We start from the raw sequence: 6,000 nt of genomic DNA on the forward strand, positions 1-6,000 counted from the left end.
TACCCTAGGCCAGCTGACCTGGCCTAGCCAGCCAGGGCATGGGGCAGCAGTTCTCTGAACTGACCACTAGACTGCTGGCCTGAGCACAGGGTGGGCATGCTCCAAGCCACCTCCCAGCCAGTCAGCCTGGGCTACAGCTTGTCTTGAGCTACAGCTCAGGCAAGAATTCCCCAAGCTGTCTGCCATTCCACACCCTCACAGCAACTCCATGCATGCTCGTGGTGGGGTGTGGCACGCCCAGGTTGTAGCTGGCCTAAGATGCAAAAACCTTTGGACCACCCCAATTGTAAATTGGATTGCCAGCTCGGGGTTGGGGAATACCTGGAGATTTTAGGGGTGGAGCCTGAAGAGGGTGGGGTTTGGAGAGGAGAGGGACTTCAGTGCCATAGAGTCCAATTGCCAAAGCAGCCATTTTCTCCAGGGGAACTATTCTCTGTCACCTGGAGATCAGTTGTAATAGCAGATCTCAAGCCACCACCTGGAGGTTAGTAGCCCTAATCATAAATATATTTTACATGTAAATGCCACATAAACCATACAACAATATGTAATTTACATGTAAATGCCAACAATATGTAATTTACATGTAATTTACATGTAAATACCACATAAACCATACACAATACAAAGAAATTTACAAAGCCAACAGCAAAAAGCTGAGAACCAAACCAACTGAAAAACTACATATGAATATAAAAAGAAATGAAATCGGGAACACTGGCTGATATCGTAACTATTTTATAAATATCACAGCAGAGTAGCTTCTTACCAAAGGAAGGAAACCTTCCCAGCTTTTCTTTCAATTTTCCAACATTATAAATGAATATCTATCCCTGCTCCTAAACCTTATAGTTGACAGACAAGATTATTAGCAAGAAAGGGAGATGAAAGCCAAGCCAGTTCACAGCTAATTCCCTCTGCTCTACTGTGGTGCTCTCCTTCCCAGAACAACATCAGAGTTCTTCATGAGCCACAGTGAGATATTTGTCACTTGAGCAGTGTAATATGTAACTAGGCACTGACTATCATGGGTAACTAGACACTGATATATCATATATCCAATGCTGAACCTGACACCAGAGAGCAGATAAAAAAATCCATACAGTGGAGTCAGGGACAGATGGGGGGATTTTCTACAAACTTGGGAGAAGCAGAAAAATCTGAGATTAAAAATAGGAAGTAACCCCCCACAAAAAAAAATAATAGTCTCTATCTTTAGGAAATGAATTCTGATTGAGATCTCCAGAGACTATGCTGTGAGATCTTAGTTACTGTCAGTGAAAGGAGGACAGGCTGAAAAAGAAAAAAGATGAGAGGGAAGGAAGGAGGTGATAAGGAAGGAAGCTGAAGGGAAAGTCAGAAAAGTTTAGGATGTAGGAGCATGGGAGAGAAGAAAAGGGGAGAGGCTGCATGGGCTGCCAGGGGGAGGGAAAGCTGATGAACATATGATGCTGAATCAGACCTTGGACCATCAAAGTCAGTATTATCTACTCAGACCGGGGGCAGTTCTCCAGGGTCTCAGGTAGAGGTCTTTCACATCACCTACTTGCCTAAACCCTTTAACTAGAGATGCCAGGGATTGAACCTGGGACCTTCCTTATGCCAAGCAGATGCTCTACAAACTGTCTGAGGAAAGACAGATAGAGATGGATAGGTATGGAGGTGGGAGATAAGGAAGCAGGGAAAGGGGTGAAGGCTGTGGGGGGAAGGATACGGGGGAGGAAATGACAGATGCCCCTTTTATTTAAACTAAGAACAAAGATGTGACTGAAGGTTAAAGTGCTTAAAATTCAACCCAATGAATCAATGGCCTTTTACACTGAAGTTATGAACATGCAGGTATGGTTCTTGTGGGTTATCCGGGCTGTGGAACCGTGGTCTTGGTATTTTCTTTCCTGACGTTTCGCCAGCAGCGAACCCCAACATACCACACTCTCATTAGCACATTATCTTGATACTTACAGGACAATGATTAGCACATTACCTTGGATACTTTTTGCAGGACAATGAGCTCAACCCAACTCCTTTCTGACTATATATTACTCTTCCTACACACTTGACACTGAGAGACACTGTCCTTCAGTGTTACTCCTCTGAAGATGCCTGCCACAGCTGCTGGCGAAACGTCAGGAAAGAAAATACCAAGACCACGGTTACACAGCCCGGATAACCCACAAGAACCAATGAACTCTGACCGTGAAAGCCTTCGACAATATGCAGGTATGGGTTCCTCAAAGCCATAGAATATTTTTCCACCCTGGTTAGTTGTTTTGCTTTGGAAGACTTTTCTGACATTGGGTCCAGAAGCAGATAGGGCCGAATTTAATTGTTGAGCCCAAGCCAAGCTGGGTGGTCAGCTACAAATTGGACACTCGGTTTGTAAGGCTAAGGTCAAAAACATATTATTGTGCCAAATCAAATTCAGGTAAGCAGACAGTATACCGATCTAAGTCGATCTGTAATCTAGAAGTCCTGCTGTGTCAAAAGTCAAAAAATCTCTGGTAAAAACAGAAACTATAAAGGAGCAATCCTAAGGAAATTTTCCTGGGAGTAAGTCCCAAAGAACAGAATGAAGTAACAAGGTTTTGTTTTGTTTTGTTAATCATTCATACTGGAGCAAATAAAACAGACTATTTATTTTGAATCTCTTTTGGCACTAGAACACTGACTCGTTTTCACTCCCTCAACTTTGCTTTTAAAAACTCCCTTTCAGTTTTCAACATCCATTCCCCTGAGTTCAGCTTTGATCAGTAAAATGTCAAACACTGTTCTTCTTTTGTCAAGGAAAACATTACACTGGTATTCTGCACAAATGTATTTGATCATTCTGCTGCCCAGTTTTGCTTCTATATTCTGTTATCATTGGCTAGTTTGGGCTTTGAAGAATGAGAAACACAAAATAAATTATAAGAGCATGGAGGAGTTTGTTACTGTGATAATAGCATTAGTTAGCTAAGACATGTCCTATTCACTTACCCTGCTTACAATTTCTGTATTGCACCATATAGCCTGTGTCAGCAATTTTAGCTACTAATGAAGCAGGAGATATTTTTAAAAGGAACATAATGACACCCTGGAAAGCAAAATACTGCAACTTTTGTTGATTACTTAGAATCAGAGAAAAGAGAATATGAGAGCCAGTGTGGTGTAGTGGTTTAAGTGTTGGACTAGGATCTGGGAAAGCTAGATTCAAATCCTCACTCTGCCTTAGAAACTTGCTGAGTGAACTTGGGCCGTTCACACACTCTCAGCCTCCACCCTGGCAAGTATTTGGATGGGAGCCCTCCAAGAAATACCAGGGGCATCAGGCAGAGGCAGGTAATGGCAAACCACCTCTGAAGTCTCTTGCCTTGAAAACTCTGCAGGGTTGCCATAAGTCAGTTGTGACTTGATGGTAAAAGAGAGAGAAAGAGAAGATATCTGGAGTTGGTCAAGAAAATATATTTTTACAGCATGTAATGAAAGCAGAAAAACTAATGGAATAGCTATGTTTGTACCTGCTTTGTTAGAACCGAAAGTTATCTATCAAGATATTGAGGGAAGAATTTTAATGGTGGAAATAATATGTGGCTTCCAGAAGATAATGCTTGTGGGTCTATATGTGCCTAATGTAAACCAAAAAATATTTTTTGACAAATTGTCAACATTGCTAGCTGAATATGCTACAGAGAAAATGATATGGATGGGGGATTTTAATGGTGTTATGGCACCTAAATTAGACAGATCAGGGAAAAAGAAAAAAGCATCCAATGAAGGAAAATTGCCAAGGGTTTTTAATGCTCTTACAGATCAATGGGATATGTTTGATGTCTGGAGATTGGTACATGGTAATAAGAAGGGTTATACTTTTTTTTCACAGAGACACCTTACATATTCCAGGATAGATATGTTATGGTTATCGAAGGGTTTAATAGAAAAATCAGAAGCTGCAGAGATCCTGCCAAGGGTTTTGTCAGACCACAATCCGATATTAGTTAAAATTAAATTGGGAGATAGAGGATGTAAAATCTGGAGGATTAATGATTTTCTATTAAAAAATACTAAAATAGTTACCAAAATGAAGTTGCAGATTCAGAATTACTTTAAAGAAAATGTAGATAAGGGTACTCGTGAAGATATAGTTTGGGATGCTGGTAAAGCAGTAATTAGAGGATTATTGATTCAACAAAATACAAGATGGTATAGAGAAAGGGAGAAAAAGATAAAATATATACTAGATGAAATAAAACAAGGGGAACGTTGTTTGAGCAGAGTACAAGATAAAGCAGCCAAACAGGAACAGCAGGATAAGATCAGAAATTCCCAACAGCAATATGAATTCATAATTGCAGAAGAAATTGAAAGAAAAGTTATGTATAACAAACAAAGATTTTTTGAACATGCAAATAAACCGGGTAAAATGCTAGCATGGCAACTTAAGCAAAAAGACAAAAGAGTACCAATACTTCAAATTAAAAGGAAGGGTAAGGTAACAAGAATTAAAGAGGAGATATTAGAAACATTTGTTGAATTTTATACAAACTTATACAGGGAAAACGTAATCTCAGAGGTAGAAATAGATGAATATCTTGCCAAATGGGACTGGGTGAAAATAACACAGGAGAATAAAGCTCTTTTGGATTCCCCAATAACTAAGGAGGAATTGGAAGAAGTAATAAATAAGAGTAAAGTGAATAAATCTCCCGGACCGGATGGTTTTAATGCGTATTATTATAAAATTTTCAAGTAACAGTTAACCCCTTATCTACTGGATGTGATGAACCTAGGAATGACAAAAGGTATTATCCCCCAAACCTGGAAACAGGCAAATATAGCATTGATACCAAAGGCAAATTCTGATACACTGGAAGTCAAGAACTATAGGCCTATTTCATTGTTAAATACTGATTATAAATTATTTGTAGCAATTTTAGCTACTAGATTAAAAAGGGTACTGAATCAAATAATACATGAGGATCAGGCCGGCTTTTTACCAGGAAGATTGATTAGTCAGAATGTAAGGGTGGTAATAGATCTTTTGGAGTATGCAGAACAAGATACTACACCAATAGCCTTAATATTTTTAGATGCTGAAAAAGCTTTTGATAATGTTAATTGGCAGTTTTTGATTAAGGTATTGAATTATATGGATTTTGGCGAAAAGTTTAAAACTGCTATAAACGGAATTTACACACAACAAACTGCTAATTTGATTATAAATGGATCATTATCACCAAAGATTGAAATTCAAAGGGGAACGAGACAGGGGTGTCCACTTTCCCCTTTATTGTTCATTTTAGTATTAGAATTATTATTGAATAATCTTAGAAAAGTTGAGGATGTAGTTTTAATACGAATAGGTAGTAATCATTATAAACTTAAGGCATATGCAGATGATTTAGTATGTTTTTTGACTGATCCAATTGAACAAATTGACAGATGGAAGGAAATTTTGGAGGTTTATGGAAAGCTTTCAGGTTTTAAAATTAATAAAACTAAAACAAAGATTTTAACCAAAAATATGACTCTCTCACAACAACGATTATTAATCAAAAAGACGGGGTTTAATATTGAAAACAAAATTAAATATTTAGGTATATGGATATCGAATAACAATCTCAATTTATTCCAAGACAATTATGTAAATCAATGGCAAAAGATAAAGAATGACTTGATAAGTTGGGGAAAATTGCGATTATCATTGTGGGGAAGAATTTCGGTAATCAAAATGATGTTACTACCCAAAATGCTTTTTCTGTTTCAAAACCTACCAATATTGAAAGGTGTACAGATATTTGAATATTGGAAAAAAGATATTATTAGATTTTTGTGGGGTAAAGAGAGACATAGGATTGCATACAATAATTTAATAGAATTAAAGGAAACAGGAGGATTGGGATTACCAGACTTGAGAATGTATTACCAAGCGGCGTGTTTCACCTGGATCAAAAACTGGATCTTCTTAGAGAATCCGAAGTTATTAGAATTAGAAGGATTCAATTTGCGATTCGGGTGGCACAC

This window comes from Euleptes europaea, chromosome 10, assembly GCF_029931775.1.
Source record: "Euleptes europaea isolate rEulEur1 chromosome 10, rEulEur1.hap1, whole genome shotgun sequence".
Lineage (NCBI taxonomy): Eukaryota > Metazoa > Chordata > Lepidosauria > Squamata > Sphaerodactylidae > Euleptes > Euleptes europaea.